This window comes from Bos javanicus, chromosome 16 (assembly GCF_032452875.1).
Source record: "Bos javanicus breed banteng chromosome 16, ARS-OSU_banteng_1.0, whole genome shotgun sequence".
In the NCBI taxonomy this organism is placed as follows: Eukaryota; Metazoa; Chordata; class Mammalia; order Artiodactyla; family Bovidae; genus Bos; species Bos javanicus.
In genome coordinates, this window is record NC_083883.1 from 74,804,448 (window position 1) to 74,824,322 (window position 19,875).

The following is a 19,875-nucleotide window of genomic DNA, read 5'->3' on the forward strand; positions in this document are numbered from 1 at the left end:
TGAACTAGGCTGTGCTGATAAGAGTGTGATGCCCAGATGAAGAAAGTTTATTCTCACTCTTTATTTTTGGCATTTCAAGAGAAAAAATGATAGGTGGGAGTATGCTCAATCACAGGAGGTTAAATAGATTGTTGAAAAGACTGAGGGCAATGCCACAAAAGAGATTGGTGCTGGTTGCATTTATAATCATGAATCACAGAATGCACTCACACATGCAAGCCTTATCCATGAAGAAAGAATCCAATAGTTGTCTTCCAATATTGCAGGGATTATAAAGCATAAGAGTAATGGGACTTATTCTGCATAACTTCAGAGGGCAGAACCAAGAACAAAGTTTAGAAGTTATAGGAAAGAAAATTCCATTCAATATAAGAAATTCTAAGCATCTCTTAAATTTATGTAATCTTGCATAATCCACATATATTCTCATGCGCATCATCTCACTTTAGGAAGAACTCCTGAACAACTGGTGATAAAATGAGGTGCCAGGTATGTTTAGGCAGAGACTAATGCATCACATTAGACTAGATGAACTCGAGGATTGTTTTCAACTCACACTGTGAATCAACCCAGAGATGCTTCCAAGGCAGTTTCTAAACAGAAAAAACAGGCTACAAGAGCAGTAGCACCACCATCAATTCATCCTTGTCTGTCTCAGCTTAGACTTTTCAAAGTAAAAAGAAAAGAAAATGAAAAGATAAAAGTCTGTGTTCATCATATGAGAATGTGTTGAGTTAATACCTTGGTTCTTTAGGGTATTCAAGAGGATATTGGCTGCTTCTCTTCCGGGGATTTCTGTGTTGAGTAGGAAGATGGACCACATGACCTCTGAGTTCCCTTCCAAAACCTAGGTTCTATGAAAATCATGCTTCACCCTTCACTTTGTTACTTTTTAATCTGGCTTTGAGAAAGTCATTTTCACTTTCTGAGCCTCAACTGACTTTTCTATTAAATGAGATGATTGAAGTCTGATCTTTTCAGGGAACTCATATTCTACAATAAGATTTTATGAAGGATTTGTGGAAGCTTCATCCTTCCACATTCTATCAAACAATAATTGATCTTGAGTTTCGGTCCTGATGAGATCGTGATGGCAGTGCAGTTTCTGAACCTTTCCAAAATCCTCCTGAAAACCAAACAGAAAATTGAGATAGTATAAGAAAATAGGTGTGAATTATACATGGTTCAGTTCAGTTCAATTCAGTTGCTCAGTCATGTCTGACTCTTTGCGACCCCATGGATTGCAGCACACCAGGCTTCCTTGTTCATCACCAACTCCCAGAGCTTGCTCAGATTCATGTCCATCGAGTTGGTGATGCCATCCAACCATCTCATCCTCTGTCGACCCCTTCTCCTCCCAACTTCACTCTTTCCCAGCATCAGGGTCTTTTCAAATGAGTCAATTGTTTGCATCAGGTAGCCAAAATATTGGAGTTTCAGCTTCAACATCAGTCTTTCCAATGAATATTCAGGACTGATTTCCTTTAGAATGGACTGGTTGGATCTCCTTGCTGTCCAAGAGACTCTCAAGAGTCTTCTCCAACACCACAGTTCAAAAGCATCAATTCTTTGGTGCTCAGCTTTCTGTATAGTCCAACTTTCACATCCATACATGACCACTGGAAAAACCATAGCCTTGACTAGATTGACCTTTGTTGGCAAAGTAATGTCTCTGCTTTTCAATATGCTGTCTAGGTGGATCATAGCTTTTCTCCCAAAGAGCAAGCATCTTTTAATTTCATGGCCATGGTCACCATCTGCAGTGATTACTAAATTTACTTTCACCACCAGATGACACATCCACAATTGAGCATTGATTCCACTTTAGCCCAGTCACTTCATTCTTTCTGCAGCTCCTAGTAATTGTCCTCCTCTCTTCCAACCTGGGGACTCATCTTTCAGGGTCATATCTTTTTGCCTTTTCATTCTGTTCATGGGGTTCTTGCAATAAGAATACTGGAGTGGTTTGCCATTTCCTCCTCGAGTGGACCATGTTTTATCAGAATTCTTCACTACAACCCATCCGTCTTGGGTGGCCCTGCATGGATGGTTCATTGAGTTATGCAAACCCCTTCACCAAGACAAGACTGTGATCCATGAAGAGGGCTTTCTTAAATAAACAGTGCAAAGAAATAGAGGAAAACAATAGAATGAGAAAGACTAGAGATCTCGTCAAGAAAATTGGAGATATCAAGGCAACATTCCATGCAAGGATGGGCACAATAAAGGACAGAAACAATAGGGACCTAACAGAAGCAGAAGAGATTAAGCAGAGGTGGCAAAATTACACAGAACTACCTGCTTATTTAACTTCTATGCAGAGGACATCATGAGAAACACTGGGCTGGAGGAAGCACAAGCTGGAATCAAGATTGCCAGGAGAAATATCAATAACCTCAGATATGAAGATGACACCACCTTTATGGCAGAAAGTGAAGAGGAGCTAAAAAGCCTCTGGATGAAAGTGAAAGAGGAGAGTGAGAAAGTTGGCTTAAAGTTCAACATTCAGAAAATGAAGATCATGGCATCTGGTCCCATCACTTCATGGGAAATAGATGGGGAAACAGTGGCAGACTTTATTTCTGGGGGCTCCAAAATCACTGCAGATGGTGATTGCAGCCAGGAAATTAAAAAACATTTACTCCTTGGAAGGAAAGTTATGACCAACCTAGATAGCATATTGAAAAGCAGAGATATTACTTTGCCAATAAAGGTCCGTCCAGTCAAGGCTTTGGTTTTTCCAGTGGTCATGTATGGATGTGAGAGTTGGACTGTGAAGAAGGCTGAGTGCTGAAGAATTGATGCTTTTGAACTGTGGTGTTGGAGAAGACTCTTGAGAGTCCCTTGGACTGCAAGGAGATCCAACCAGTCCATTCTAAAGGAGATCAGTCCTGGGTATTCATTCGAAGGACTGATGCTGAAGCTGAAACTCCAGTACTTTGGCCACCTCATGCAAAGAGTTGACTCATTGGAAAAGACCTAATGCTGGGAGGGATTGGGGGCAGGAGGAGAAGGAGACGACAGAGGATGAGATGGCTGGATGGCATCACTGACTCAATGCACATGAGTTTGAGTGAACTCTGGGAGTTGGTGATGGACAGGGAGGCCTGGCGTGCTATGATTCATGGGGTCGCAAAGAGTCAGACACGACTGAGTAACTGAACTGAACTGAACTGATACCAAAAAAAAGGTCTTAATGACCTGGATAACCATGATGTGGTCACTCACCTAGAGCTAGATATCCTGGAGTATGAAGCTAAGTAGCCTTTAGGAAGCATCATTGTGAACAAAGCTAGAGGAGGTGATGGAATTCCAGCTGAGCTATTTAAAATTCTAAAAGATAATGCTGTTAAAGTGCTGAATTCAATATGTAAGCAAATTTGGAAAACTCAGTAGTGGACACAAGACCAGAAAATGTCAATTTTCATTCTAGCCCCAAAGAAGGGCAATGAAAGAGCATCCAAACTACTGCACAGCCGCGCTGGTTTCACACGCTGGCAAGGCTGTGCTCAGAATCTTTCAAGCTAGGCTTCAGCAGTATGTGAACTGGTTCAGAAAAGGCAGAGGAACCAGAAATCAAATTGCAAACATTCTTTGGATTCTGGAGAAAACAAGGGAATTCCAGAAAAACATCGACTTCCACTGTGTTGACTACACTAAAGCCTTTGACTGTGTAGGTCACAACAAACCGTGGAAAATTCTTAAGCAGATGGGAATACCAGAACACCTTACCTGTCTCCTGAGAAAGCTGTATGCGGGTCAAGAAGCAACAGCTAGAACTAGACATGGAACAACTGACTGGTTCAAAACTGGGAAAGGAGTATGAAAAGGCTATATGTTGTCACCCTGCTTATTCAACTTCTTGCAGAGTACATCATGCAAAATGCCAGGCTGGATGAATCACAAGCTGGACTCAAGATTTCCAGGAGAAATAACCTCAGGTATGCAGATGATACCTCTTGAATGAAAGTGAAGAGGAAATAAAGAGCCTCTTGATGAAGATAAATAGTCTAGCTTGAAACTCACTATTCAAAAAACTAAGGTCGTGGGATCCAGTTCTATCACTTCATGGCAAATAGATGGGGAAATAATGGAAAGAGCAACAGATTTTATTTCCTTGGGCTCCAAAATCCTTGCAGACGGTGACTGCAGCTATGAAGAGGGATTCCCTGGTGGCTCAGATGGTAAAGAAATAAAGAAAAGATAAAAAGGATTGGGGAGAAAATGAAAAATATGACAGGCAAAGATAAGATAGTAATGAAATGAATAAAGGAAAGAAACAATGAAAAAAAGGATCTAACAAAGAAGTCCCCATTGAAGGACAACTAAACTTAAAACTGTAAATCAGGGAAAATGTCATGAAATAGAAGAAGCTTAAAGTCTCTCTATCTATTATAACTGGAAAAATGAATCTGTACCACCAAGAGAATACCAATACCAACATCAAAATCATGGGAGTTCTAGTAAAAAGACTGGGCTGTAGAGAGGAGAGGAAAACCCTTTGGACATCCAAAAAGAAAGTCAAAGTCATTTTCAGGGAAAGAAAATCAGATTGAAATCAGACTTCTCCACAGCAATGTTTATTTGTTAGAAAACGAGAGAAATATTTTAGAGGCACAAAGATTCAGAGATTGTACAAGCTAAGAGTGTAAAGTCTAGAGTTACGAACATGCAAGGTTTCATGAGGTGTTGCCTTCACGGCACTTCCTCAGAAATTTACTACAGAATGAGCTTCGGGCAATCAATCAAAGGTTCTAGACGATTCACTGTAAGTTCTCAGGCATAAGTGAGAAATACATTTAACTGTAGGACAGCAGTCAAAAGTTGGAGGGTAAGTTGGAAAAAATAGTGTACTAGTGACATATTCTTAAACAGTGTCAAAGAATTAAACCAGCAAAAACAGAAGGACAAGGAAGAAAAGAACAATTTTTACAGACTGCCTGGTATGCATTAGATGGGAATAAGAGAAGGACGTGGCAACCCACTCCAGTATTCTTGCCTGGAGAATTTCATGGACAGAGGAGCCTCGCGGGCTACAGTCCATGGAGTCACAGAGTTGGACATGACTGAGCGACATAGCAGATACAGCAGCAGGAGGACATCAAGTCAGGCTGACAGTTCAAGCGGTCAGATCTTGAGCTTTCTTAACATTTAAAAATTATCATTACATTAATACAAGAGACTTAAACTGGATCATGGGGAAAAGAAAAGGGAAGGAGAGAAGAAATGAGTCTATTATACAAGGAATTTGTTGCTGTTGTTTAGTTGCTAAGTCATGTCTGACTCTTTTGTGACTCCACAGCCTTTAGCCTGCTAGACTTCTCTGTCTGTAGCATTTCCCAGGTAAGAATACTGGAGTGGGTTGCCATTTCCTTCTCCAGGGGATCTTCCCGACCCAGAGATCAAACCCACATTTTGCATTGACAGGTGGATTCTTGACCACTGAGCCACCAGGAAAGCCCCATATAAGCAATAAGTAGTAAATAATGATAACCATTGAAACAGAAATAAGAAACTTTCTAAATGGCAAAAGAAACAAAAATAATCACAAAGGACTTTGTGTATGCATCATGTCTGTTTATAGACATCAAAATCATATATATGTACATATTTGATTGGAACGTGAAACTGGCGTTTTTGTAGGTCATAAGCAGTAGTCTAGTAACAATTTCACATGATTCAACAAAGAGCAAGCAAATAAACTATGTGACTGAACTAAGGAAAAGTATTGATTATATTAATAAAAGCAAATGGGCTTTTCTCACCAATTAAAATAAAATTTTTTTCTGATCTTAGTAAATCAAAATCCATGCTGGTATATGAGACATACTAAGAAAAAAAAAAAGGTGAATCAGAATGGTTAAGAATGAAACTTTAGATGAAGATATACCAGTCAATAGAAAATAAAAAGAAAGTGAAGGACATGATCAGTATATCAGAAAATAACTTTCAGGACTCCCCTGGTCCAGTGGTTAAGAATCCACTTGCCAATGCGGGGGACATCGGTTCAATCCCTGGTCCAGGAAGGTCCCACAAGCTGGGGGTGGGGGGAACTAAGCCCATACACCTCAACTACTGAGCCCAAGGCACTAGAGCTGGTGTTCAGCAGCAAGAGAAGTCACAGCAATGAGAAGCCCATTCACTGCGACTAGAGAGAAGCCCCCTACTCTCCATAACTAGAGAGAGCTGGCACGCAGCAACAGACTCAGCACAGCCAGAAAGAAACTAAAAGAAAACAAAGAAAATAGAGCTTTCAAGCCAACAAATATCGAAAGAGATAAAGGCCATTTTATAAATTTAAAGAGTACAATTTATAATTATTAATATCTATGCAGAAAGTAAAATTGGACCTTTTATAAATAGAAAATATAGGAGATAAAAGAAGGTGTGAACAGATGCTATAAGTCAAATTATTAACATGAGATTTTTTAAATCAAATCTCTTTCAAGAAAAAGGGATTGAAAATTATTAATATGCAAGACCTAAAAAAATCATTAATGTTGTCCACTAACTGTATATTTAGCTCTGTATCCCAACAATAAAAAACACACTTTTTATTCATTTCCATTTGGGTGGTTTACTAACATTTACCATTTTAAAAACACAGAGAAAAACTTCAGCTTATTTTAAAAAATAGAAACAATAAGCAAGTCTTTTTGACCAAAAAATGCAATTAAACCAGAAATAATTAACAAATTATCAAAAATCTCTCTTAAAGACTCTTGGGTCAAAGGGAAAATACAAAGCAAAATTGTAGAATTTCTTGAAGTTACAATAATGAAGATACTACATATTTGTAAAACTCAGAGTCATTGAAAAAAACTAAACAATAACTGAATTTAGTAAAATAGCAGGATATAAAATGGACTGATATAAATCAATAATTGTGTCATATACAAGCAATAACAAATTAGAAATTTTAATGGAAGAGACAACTCCATTTATAAAAACAAATGAGAAAAAATATCTAGACATAAACCTAACAAAATGTCCATAAGTTATACCTATAAAGCTTTTATGCGAATCTAAAAGATACAAAAGTAGATACAAACAGTGGAAAGCTGTACCATGAAAAATGATGAGAAAAAATGCTAGATCCAGCAAGTATGGTAAAATGGTGACCGTTGTTGAATATGGATGAAGAATACATCAATATTCATTACAGTATCTCTTCTTTTTTTGTATGCTGGAATATTTTGTAATAAACTAATTTAAAATAGTTAATCCTGGTTTTAAAAATAAAGATATTTAGGTTCTAGCTCCATGCTATCAAAGCATACCTATATGAATTAATTAAAATGATATGATTAAAGTTTTACAGTCAGACTTAAGCTAAATCTCTTTGGAGTCTCTACTTAATAGAAAATTAATTGTACGTGCATGTTTTAGTACTTTAGAGTAACAGCTGTTTCTTTCTACTCTCTGGTTCTGGGCCTAATGAGGAATCACATTTCTTCTTGCCTCTGCTTCTGAGGACAATATTAGGTAAACTGAGAAGAAGGAAGAGAATTACACAGACTGTCAGGGTTACTGACAGAAGTGCCCCGAGTTCCCAGGAAAGGGACCTTCACAGAACACCTCACCCCTAATCATGCTTCCAGGTAGGGCTTGTGCAATCCAGGTGCGTGTCTTTACTCTCTGAACTGTCCTCTGAGTCGGTGTGCTGTGCTGAGGCACTCAGTTATGTTCAAATCTTTGTGACCCCATGAACTGTAGCCCACCAGGCTTCTCTGTCCATGAGGATTCTCCAGGCTGGAGCGGGTTGCCATGCTCTCCTGAAGGGGATCTTCCCAACCCAGGGATCAAACTTAGGTCTCCAGCATTGCAGGTGGATTCATTACCATCTGAGACACCGGGGAAGGTAAACCTGCTCAAATGCTTTTCAACGACAAATTCTTAGTCACATTCTGCCGGGGTCCAGCCCCGGCTGATCCAGGGAGTTTGAAGTGGGGATGGCGTCGGCGAGGATCAGGATACAATAGCTTCAATTAGATATTAATTAAAGATGTAAAGAGTAATAGAATGAGGATAGCTCAGTAGGAAAATTCAGTGGAGAAAAGAGGCTGAGTAGCTTGGTTTACTCGGGAGACCAATAAAACTTCAAGACAAGAAGCTTGCACCACTTACGTAGGCCGCAGGCGTCCTTCCGTTCTCCCGAAGGAGAGGAGACACTGAGGCCTCCCCGGTCGGATCTTAGAAGCCCAGGCATAATTAGTAAGCATGGCGGGTTCCGCGCTCCAGATGGAGACTCAACCAGAGTGAGAGAGAGAGCGACATGGGGAGACCAGTATTTCAAGAAACTGATCCCCATTCTTTATTTTCCATGGTCTACTTTTATACACTGAGATGTTATGTAAAAGTCACGTGAGGTCAGCAGTCCTGACTTTTATCAAAGTCAGGTGCTTCATACAAATGTATACAGAGGTCTTAGGGGTGTTACATCATCTTCTGGCCAGGGGGCCTGCTGACAATTTATGACCCTCTCCTTGTGACAGCGGTCAGTCAACCAAGACACTTATTTCTCCAGGGGTGATTATTCTTAAAACAGACGCCATCCAAATAAAGTTACATTCCTATAGGGTGAGGGTGTAGTGGGTTTTAGTTAAGGAAAGAATTTACTTAGTCTAAGGTCTAACGTGATTAATATCAAAGGTTAATACTTATTTCTTTTATATATTCATTAATGTGTATAAGGGCAGGGGATGTGGAGACTTAGCAACAAACATTGGCTCAACAAATGAAAAACCCTTCACCAATACAATTTCTAATCAGCCCACTATACTTATACTAATAGTTTTCTAACTTTTCTAAGGAACCTGTTTTTAGAAGGTTTAAAGCATCTCGTGCCTCTCACGGTTGGGAGGCTGTGGGCGATCACATGTGGCCGGACAAGCCTGTCAGGCAGGCTAGAGAACCTTCAGAGGAGTTTGTAGGTTAAAACACTCTTGTCACGCCCAGGAGTTTTTATTAACTGGAGCTCTAGGTTAACTCCTTCTCCGAAAGAGGTGGTGGGGGACAGCCCCCCATAAAGTCAGAGGTGTAGGTGGGAGCACAAAGTAGTAAAGCAGGCAGGCTCTGGTTATGGGGGTAGATGCTCGAGGATTTCCAGGGGGACTCCTGAGGCTCAATCCCACCTTTGCGTATCTGGAGCCTCCTTCCTCATGACCTTTGCCACCGGCGGAGTGCCTCACTCTGGCCCCCAACAACATTCCATGCTTATTCTCACTGAAAATTCCAGATAAATGCTTTTACTTTTTCTTGGAGTTAATGTTTGCTATTCTTGAAACAGACAGGAGGAGAGGGGGATGACAGAGGATGAGATGATTGGATGGCATCACAGGGGATGACAGAGGATGAAATGATTGGATGGCATCACCAACACAATGGACATGAGTTTGAACAAGCTCCAGGAGCTGATGATGGACAGGGAAGCCTAGCATGCTGCAGTCCATGAGGTCAGAAAGAGTCAGACACGACTGAGCGACTGAACTGAACTGAACTGAACTGAATATTTGTTTAATATCATTTAGTTCATATGATGTAAGTTTTTCAATATATTTCAACAAAAGTCTTAAGATCTGAAGTCTTACTTAACCTTCATTTATTTTTTAATGGGCGAAGTGGTGCTGGAAGAGCTAGAGCTTTGCCCATCATCACAAAACTAATATGTGATGAACCCAGAATTTTGATTTTGAATTTTGTGCTCACCCTACGGTAATATGTTACCACTAATCAGTGTACTCATTAATCCCTGGGAACGTTTTGAGTTGAGCCTCTTGATTTTAATACCAGGCTCCCTTCCCCTGCCTCCTCCCCCTCCCTGCCCCTTTCCAAGTCTCTCAAAATTCCATTAACCTTTCAGGATTTGGATATAAAATCCTTCTTGATCCCTTGAAGCTTATGTGCTCTTTTTCTCTCTCCTCTGAACCAGCAGAGGATGTTCAGTGTCTTCTGGAGCACATGACATAGTCTGCCTAGGGTGGTGTTATTCTGTGCACCCTTGACTTACTGGCAGAGCCTAGGTCATACTTTATCTTTCTGTTCCTTGCCATTGGACGCACAATGGCACATGCTGCTGCTGCTAAGTCGCTTCAGTCATGTCTGACTCTGTGTGACTCCATAGACGGCAGCCCACCAGGCTCCCCTGTCCCTGGGATTCTCCAGGCAAGAACACTGGAGTGGGTTGCCATTTCCTTCTCCAATGCATGAAAGTGAAAGTGAAGTCTCTCAGTCGTGTCCGACCCTCAGCGACCCCATGGACTGCAGCCCAGAGTACTGGAGTGGGGTGCCATTGCCTTCTCCACAATGGCACATAGTAGGTGTCATATTTAACACATCTTTGGGGAAGGACATGGAATTTTGCATAATATAATTCAAAGACCTGCCTTCTCTCTGAAAGAGTTCTTTCTTTATAACAGAAATTCTTATGGGAAGTGGAAACCATTCTTGTAGTAAGTAGTCAGAGTCATATAAACTATAAAAATAATACTGCTAATAGTAATAATCAGTGACATCATAATAATGGTAATCACATAACCCTGAGTTATAAGGTTCTTCTGTTTCAGGTTGTAATAATGCGTATCAGTCTCATTCATTTCCCCAATATGCCTGAGAGCCAAGGAGAGTGTTGTCACTACAGTGTTAACAAGGGAACCCAGGGACAGGAAACTTGGACTCCCACTTGTGTTTCAGGGCCAGCCCCTCCACTTATTCCAACAAGCTATTTAACCTCCTGAGAACTCAGTCGCCTCTCCACCCTTTACAAAATAGAGATAATAAGACAACAAAATTTGCCAGCTCCTTGTAAAGAATAAATGAAATTGAGTGGGCAAAGTTCTTGGCACCGCATCTGGTGCATAGTAAGCAATCATTAAAGGATATCAGTAATTATTGTTATGAGTGAAGAGAATGAGACCTAAGACCCAAGATAATTAAGTGACTTGCTTAAGATGGTATAATGAAATCTAAATAAAACCTGAGTTTTTGCTTCCTGGATTGCATTATCAACTCCCTCTGCCCCTTAACTGCCCTCCACCCACCTTAGTCTGACTAATAAAGGGTTTCACTGGCCTCTGTCCCCAGTTCCTGGGAGGTAGCCTCTACAATTTGGAATTTCCCAAGTAATAGGAGTGTCTTTGTTATTCATCTTCGGTTATGTTTACTAGGATAGGTTATGTTTACTAGGTAGTTCATGCTAAGGAAATAGGTTATATGCTATTGTATATGCTAAATTTTAGGTTATCATTTATGCTGAGGAAAATATTTTCGGGCTTTCCAAGTGATGCTAGTGGTAAATAACTCACCTGCCAATGCAGGAGCTGTAAGAGGCTCTGGTTCGATATCTGGGTTGGGAAGATCCCCTGGAGGAGGGCACTGCAACCTACTCCAGTATTCTTGCCTGGAGAATCCCCTGGACAGAGGAGCCTGGTGGGCTACAGTCCACAGGGTCGCACAGAGTTGGACACGACTGAAGTGACTTAGCACAGCACAAGGGAAATATTTAGGATGGGAGCTGGCAGGGCAGAAAGACTAATTGTGTATTTAGAGGGCTGGGGCTTTGATCCACCATGATACCAGACCAACCCTGGGAGAGGGGAAGGGGGCTAGAGATTGAGTCACATGACCAGTGACTTAATCAGTCATGCCTATGCAGTGAAATCCAAATGCAGCCTATGGACACAGATGTTCAGGTCAGCTTCCTTGGTGGGCAGTACTCTACACTGCCACATGTCAATGTGTAGGGGAGTGGCATATGCTGACTTCACAGGGAGAGGACAAAGGAAGCTTTGCTTTTGGCACCCGCCCGGACACTGCTGTCTGAGTCTCCCCTTGGGCTGTTTCTCATCTGTTTCCTTTTGCTATTATACAATGGTAATCATATAAGAGTGCTCTCCAGAGTTCTGTGTGTTGTCCTATCATATTATCGAACTTGAGGGGACAGTGGGAAACCCTGAATTTGTAGCCAGTTGGTCAGAAGTGAGGGCAGGCTGGGGACCTTGAAATTTGTGGTTGGTGTCTGAAGTGAATGCAACTGGGTGGAGGACTTTGCCCTTGACCTGTGACCTTTTGTCTTCCTCTGCTCGAGAAAACTTGGCATCAGAAGTCTTGCTGTCCCTTCACGCAGAACCTCAACAGGGTTCAATGCTTTATAAGGGACATGCTTTGCAGTCTCAAAGTTCAGATCTGTTTAAAATTGGCATTCTTATTTATTGTTGCTCGTTATCCATGCATAGTGTTAAAATATGATCACGTTGGCCCTGTACAACTGAACATTTAGGTCATGATTGTATCGAAGTCAAAAACTGAAAAATTATTCATGTCTGGTACTAACCCTGTCAGGGGTTCTCTTCTTTCCAAAAACCCTTCTCCCATCTCTGAGCAAATTAATTCATCTGCTCAGTTGAGAGGAGGGAACCAAGCAGAGGCCTCTGCTGTGAAGGCACCAAGGGGACGTCCACTAGGAAAGCTGGATCGCACGTGCTGTGGCTCTGAACATCCAGCTGGAATGGCGAGGTCGCCAACAGCATGGGAAGCGTAATTAGCGCCCTGCAGAGACTCGGGGCCGCGAGCCCACCACATCTATTTGCAGTTTCACAACTTACTGAGGACAGCATCTCTCGTATTGAGGTAGCCGCCTCCTGTCTGCTCCTTTGGCCCTAATGTATTTAGATAGATTCTTCTTCCGGAGGCAGAGCCCAAGTTCATTAGAATCATGCGTTCTGCTTCAAAACCTCCCTTAATCTCCCTAGGTGCTCTTTGGGGTTTTTTTCCAGTTGTCTTCACTAACCTTGGATGTGGGTATTTAGGAACAATGCTAATGCTCTTAAATTGCTTTGCGGTCTTTTCTCCTGGATTATGCTGGCAGGCAAAAGAAAGAAACACCAATTAAGCCCCAAGAGCCATTTTGCAAATGCTCTTTCCCTTAAACCAGAGAACGTCTAACTGCGAACCCAAATGGAAGAGATACAGAATGGTGGTGAGGTGTGTTATGCCTGCCGACTCTCTGAGGGATCTAATCCTTTAGAGTGGGCATTAGGTAATGCTTTCAATGCAGTATTAAGAGCCAGAAAAAGAGAAAGAAGACACTTCATACGCTTTGGATAATAACATGTTGGTGCTTTAGTAATATTCATCTTAAGGGGTATTTGTTATTCATTATGTATAGTGCATTTCAAAGTTCTGCTTTCCATTAACTCTTTCTCTGAGCAGACTGCAGATAGTTTTAAAAGCTTTATGTTAGAAGAGCCAGCCTCAGCCTAGATCCTGAATTTGCTTGGATGTTGGGGTACTTGGAGGCCCTATAGTAAGGCAGTGATGAGTAGTAACACGGGCTGCCTTCGGGAGGGGAAGTAAATGGCTTGGAGACAGGAGTGAAAAGTAGCTATTTCACTATTAATTTTGTGCTTTGTAGCATATGACTATATTACCAATTCTAAATATATATAATTTTAGAAGAAAAATTATGTGGCCACAGTAGAAAACAACACTGTGGTTCCTCAAAACACTAAACAGAGCGACCGTGTGATACAGCAAGAGAGGAAACCCCAAACAGAGCGACCCTGCGATACGGCGAGAGAGAAAACCCCAAGCAGAGCGACCCTACGATACAGCAAAAGAGCTGAAAGCAGACACTTGAACAAAACTCTGTATACCCATGTTCACAACAGCATTATTCACAGTAGCCAGACAGTGGAGGCAACCTACGTGTCCATAAATGGATGAATGGGGAAATAAAATGTAATATACACATACAATGGGATCTTATCCAGCCTTGAAAAAGAAGGCAATTCTGACATGTTACAACATGAATGAACCTTGAGGACATTGTGCCGAGTGCAGTCAGTCACCAGTTTCCTATTGCTATGAAATATAAGGTGATCACCATCTCTCTAGACTTCAGAGACCCTGTGTTTTTATACCTCATGGTCCCTTTTGTGATTCTTTAAATTGGGAATACTCAACAGACGATGCTTTCTGACACCAGTTTTCTGACACTGAGTGTCCTAAAATCCAAATCAGTTATGATGCTAAAGCACATGGAGTTAGTGTCAGAGCCCATGAACTAAAGGACCAGCTCCTTGACAAAACTCTCTTTATTTCAGCTGCCAATTTCAGTGGGACCACAGATTTACTACAAATTTAAAGCCTCCCTAAGGCTGCTGCTGCTGCTGCTGCTGCTAAGTCGCTTCAGTTGTGTCTGACTCTGTGTGACCCCATAGACGGCAGCCCACCAGGCTCCCCTGTCCCTGGGATTCTCCAGGCAAGAACACTGGAGTGGGTTGCCATTTCCTCCTCCAATGCATGAAAGTGAAAAGTGAAAGTGAAGTCGCTCCGTTGTGTCCAACTCTTTGTGACCCCATGGACTGCAGCCTACCAGGCTCCTCCGTGCATGGGATTCTCCAGGCAAGAGTATTGGAGTGGGGTGCCATTGCCTTCTCCTCCCTAAGGCTAAAACTCCCTAAAACACTACCTGAGTTTCAGTATTTCTCTAGGATGACTCACAGAACTCAGAAAAGAACTGATTACGATTACCGTGTTAACATAAAGGATGTAAATGAACAGCCAGACGAAGAGATACACAGAACTAGACCTAAGAGCATCTGTTCCTATGGAGACAGGGTGAATACCTTCCTCTTCACCATCCTAAATATATTCACCAAACAGAAAACTCCCCTGAGCTTCAGTGTCCAGAGTTTTTATTTGAGGTCTCATTAAGTAGGCATGATTGATGGAATAATTAATCACATGATTGAACTTAATCTCCAGTCTCTCCTCTCTCCCTGGAGTTGGGGGTGTGAGCCTGTAAGTTCCAATTCTCTAATCATGTGCTTGGTCTTCCTGGAGTGGCTAGCCTGTCTCTTGAAACTATTGAAGTGCTCATCCAGAAGTTACCTCTTTAGCAAAAATTCGGGTCAGAGAGACTCCTTATGAAACACAGAAACACTCCCACCAGTCTGGAAATTTGAAGTTCTGTGCCAGGAAACTGGGGACAAAGAACAGATATATTCTTTATTATATCACACGTAGCAATAACTCAATTTTGATTCCTACAGTTAAGGCTTCCATAATGGTCATATAGTTGGCTATATTCTATCTAGGATAGAAGAGAAATCAGTTTTTCCAGCTCTCAGCAAAGAGACAATTGAGAAAGCATGCCCTCAGCAAAGCCATGCTTTGCAGTTGGTTTAAAAATCAATAAGCTAAAATGCAATGTATCCTTTGTCTCTGGCTAATGACCAGCCATGGGCTACGGATAAGCAGTTTCGAATTCAGCCCTTGGAACCTGAGCTCCTGCTGGTGAGCCCTTGGATCTCCTTTCGTCTGATACCTCTTTAAGCATCAAGCAACTGTTTAATGCAAGGTTCTCGTCTGTTCTTTTCTCTTTCTCTTGGTCAGTGGATTAGGCAAGATTGATTTTTCTGCATGGCTGGGGAAGGCCTAAGGTTAAAAGATAAAAAGGTAGATTCCTTTTAAATGTAATTTAGATTTTTTTCTCCTGACGTTAGTTCTGATATCAACCACAGAATCCCTTCAATGTTCCAGAAACACCTGGGCCCCAACTATAGCTGCCGGGGCAGGGCAAACCCACCTTCCAACACAACATGGCTGAGTGGTCCAGGCAGAATTGCCGCCAGGTGCCCCCTTCTCTCCCTCCTTCCCTCTTGCTACACCTATCTTTTCCCGTCTTTCTCCTTTTCTTTCTCTGATTCTGCTTGCAAAATGCAACTAGAAGTCTCACGTGTTTATTCTACATATTGTTCTTTCCGGACAGTGTGTATTTATCTTTTGCAAACTAAGGAACTCAAGGGAGAACTGTTTCTGAGTCAACCAGATGACAAAAGACCCAATCGATTCATCCAGAGAATCTGTCAATTCAGCAGCACATCATTGGCACAAGTAGTGTTGTGGACAAAGCAGGCACCTGACGGACTCCATTTTTCACTTTTTGTCAGGCTTCTCTTTGGCAGCCAGTAGACCCTATCCAAAGACCATGGAAGATGTGACGAACAACTTCTCCACCCCAGGTGGGTATCTTTACACTTACCCCTGCAGTGTAGGCACAACATCCTCTCTGTGAAATATCACCAGGTGGTTTTATAAATGCCATCTTACAAGGGCTGGAGACTCCCTGGAGCCTGTGGCAGAGTGGAGGGGGCAATGGTGTGATGCTGGAGGTGGTATGGTGCTGACAGAGCAGGAGGGTTAGAGATGTGTGGGTGAAGGGAAATTGATATTCACTGAGTGAACGGGGATAAATAGGGGAAGAAAGCTGAGCACTGAAGAACTGATGCTTTCCAACTATGGTCCTGGAGAAGACTCCTGAGAGTCCCTTGGACTGCAAGGAGATCAAACCAGTTCATCCTGAAGGAAATCCACCCTGAATATTCATTGGAAGGACTGGTGCTGGAGTTGAAACTCCAATCCTTTGGCCACCTGATGGGAAGAACTGACTCATTGGAAAATACCCTGATGCTGGGAAAGATTGAAGGCAGGAGGAGAAGGGGACGACAGGATGAGATGGTTGGATGGCACCACTGACTCTATGCACATGAGTTTGAGCAAGCTCCAGGAGATGGTGAAGGACAAAGAAGCCTGGTGTGTTACAGTCCATGGGGTCACAAAGAGCTGGACACGACTTAGCGGCTGAACAACAATGGTGACGGGGAAGAAAATCTCAGAAGAGAACCTGTAAACACAGTTGATTCAAGCTGAGCAACGCTTAAGAGGAGAGCTTGGTCAGACTCTCACACTGTTCTCAGTAGACCGATTTGAAGGGTCTTAAGAGCTTGTGTCCCAAGAAGGGGCAGCATGTCATCACGACATGCTTACGTGGGACGTGGGGATGAGAGACAAGGGTTCATGCCCTGCTCCACCATCCCTCTCCTTCCTTCATTTTTCTCTCTCTTCCTTTTCTCTTTCTTCTTTCCATCCTTCCTTACTTTTTTTCTCTCTCTCTTTTCTTTCCTTCCTTCACTTCTTTCTTCCTTTCTTTCACTATTGCTAAGATTGAAAGGGACACTTGAATACTACTTACAGCATCTTAGCCATGCTCAGTTGAATTCAGAGTTGGCTTCGGTCCAGCCAGCAAGTGAGAAAGCTTCTGAATGCTGGGATGAGGTTTCAAACAGCCAGCTGGATGTCACTTCCCACCCCAAAGCCTCCTCCACCACGGGGTCAACAGACAAGGATGGTGAGTTTGGTCCCTTTACCAAACCAAAGTGAAGCTACAATATAGAAACAAAATGGAAACCGTTATATCAGTAATTGGGAGACATAAACAGAAGCTCACAGATAGAATGGATGGAAGAGGAAACTGGAGGACTGAGGACGGAAAAATCTGGATTAGTCAGAGTTCTCTTGGTGGCAGGTATGAGAAGCCCACCTTGAGGAAGCTTCGGTGAAAGAGAAGTTTATTGGTCAATCCAGTTAAACTGCCTGAGGGCACACTGACTTCAGGCCGGCTGGACGAGATTCTCCAATGACACCAGTGCTCCCCCTCTTTCCCTCTCCTGCCCTTCTCTGGTCTGGCCTCATTCTCGGGCATATTCTTTTCTTGTAGTGGCAGGAGTACCCCAGCATTTCCAGACTCAAGCTCCATCTCATTAGTACCAGGAAACACATTCCCCGTGGGCTCCCGTTGGATGGGTTGGACCCGTCTTTCCCCCCAAGACTAATGCCTGGGGCCAGGGAGACAGGATGCTCTCACCGGGCATGCCTTCACCAGGGGCTCACCTCCAGAGCCAGGAGGGGGGTTAACCCCATTCAAAGCACATGGTCTGAGAGTGGGCAAGGAATGGGCCTGCTTGAAAAAACAGGGATCTTCTTTGCATAATAGAAAAATACAGGCAGGCCAAAACCATCAGATGTCCTCCCCAGATGCCAAAAAGAAGCCAAATTCATAAAACACTGAGTCAAGGGCAGTCATGTACCACATTCTGGAATCCACCAGAAATAGGCTAGATTTACATGAGGCCTCGGGGTTCCCCAGTGGCTCAGAGGTAAAGAACCCACCTGCCAATGCAGAAGACAGCAAGAAGACTCAGGTTCCATCCCTGGGTCGGGAAGACCCACTGGAGGAGGGAATGGCAGCCCACTCTAGTATTCTTGCCAGGAGAATCCCCATGGACAGGGGAGCCTGGTGGGCTACAGTCCATAGGATCTCAAAGAGTCAGACATGACTGAAGCAACTTAGCAGGCCGGCAGGCATGTGAGGCCTCAAGGCTTATATGACAGTTGCACAGACCACATTTGGTATAAGCATCTCTTCTCTGATAACTGGTTCAGGGCCTCCCTAGCCTGCTTCTTGCTGCTCTTGAAAGAAACTTGCCCTTTCCAGGTGAAGCCCAGACACCCCATTCCAGAAGGGAATTCCTTTCTAGAGTTCCAGAGTAGCCTCTGTCCTTTTTTTTCTTTTTTTTTTAATCCTCACAAGCTCTGGTCTTACAGACTCACCCACTCCAGCCTTCTTCCCACTTGCCTACAGCATCTTTCTCTATTGATGTTACGTAGTAATCAGAAAGGATCGTTTTGATAGCCATTCTGGGGAACATAGCCATTGGAACAGACGCCACTCTCACAGACACGTGGGAGACGGCCGGGGACAGAATGGGAGTCTAACAGTGTGGCCCAACAAACCAGAAAAAAAAAAAAAAAAAGGTGGAAAAGAGGAAAGGATGGGTAGCTGCATAACAGGTTACATTTACCAAACTCTTACAAGGAAAGGGGAAAAGAGCCGTCGTTACTGGAAAAGCAATCTTTATTTAAACAGCTCACAGAATCAGTGGTCTCACCCAAATGCCAAGCTCTAACAAAGGAAACACACCAATATGAGCACAGAAAAGAGAGAATAGAGCTGCCGGATCCCGGGCTGAAAGGGCTAATTATTAAAGCTCTGTCTAGGTCCTGTTGATATCAATCCTGGCAGGGCATGGTGGCTGCTGCCAGTGGAGAGGAAAAAATTACCCAGGCTGACGCCTCCAAATAATTGATAATTTGCCTAAATGAACAAATCAAGTAAGATTTAATTGTTGGCAGGGATTGCCACCCAGGAACAGCAAAGTATATAATTGCTTAAGCCTTACACATGGCTTTCCGCGAGGCCCCCCCACCCTCCCCCTTCCTTCTTTCTAAACCAAGCGTAATTGTTTAATGACATTGATGGGGGAATAGACTCGTGACATTATAAATGACACTTACGACAGAACTGTCACTTGGTGACAGCTCGCTGACAGCCCAGTGAGAAATTAATCATTTTCGATGCTTTATGATTTGCTCATTTAATGCCACAAATAAGCTCTAGCTGTAAAACCACATATAATCTCATCCCCTAAGGGAGAGTTTGGTTGTTTTCCCACCTCCTCGAGCAGGGTTGGTGGGGGCCCAGGATGAATGGTCGGGAATATTGGGTGGTGGTGCCCTGGCACCTCCCATTCTAGGGAGAGGCTAGAAATTCCCCGGAGAAATTTTTACCTGAGCAGGGTCCGAATTCAGTTTTCTCACTTGCCACTTGTTTAAGGAAGCTTTCAAGGGGAAAGAGCTAACCGGTTGGGACTGATGCTAATAAAGACAGAAAGCTGAGAAAGGGAGAGGCTATTTTTAGCCAGGTAATGGGGAGTAAATGGGGCCACCCTGTGATATGCTAAGATCCGCCTGCACTCATTTCAGCCTGGAACTCCCACACTCTCTGCTGGGCAGACATCTGTTAATTGCTTCCTGTTGGACTTCACTTTGACATTTGGAGAAATGGAAGGAGCCCGCCTAACTATTTTTCGGAAAGGATGTCTCTGTGGAGTTTGGAAGACAGGGAGGAGAGGAGGCGAGGTGGATTTGAAGCTCGCTCTCTGCCTGGGTTTGCTAAAACCTTCCACACACTGT

The 19,875-nt window shown here is 42.9% G+C and overlaps 1 long non-coding RNA gene across 1 annotated transcript; it reads right to left on the bottom strand.

Moving 5' to 3' along the window:
• Window positions 1-14,694: 14,694 nt before the first annotated feature.
• On the bottom strand, window positions 14,695-19,660 carry LOC133227433 (uncharacterized). Its single transcript, XR_009729818.1, has 3 exons — window positions 19,471-19,660; window positions 17,036-17,225; window positions 14,695-14,983 (listed from the first exon to the last, which is right to left on the bottom strand). It is a non-coding gene; the product is annotated as an uncharacterized LOC133227433 (long non-coding RNA).
• Window positions 19,661-19,875: the final 215 nt, after the last annotated feature.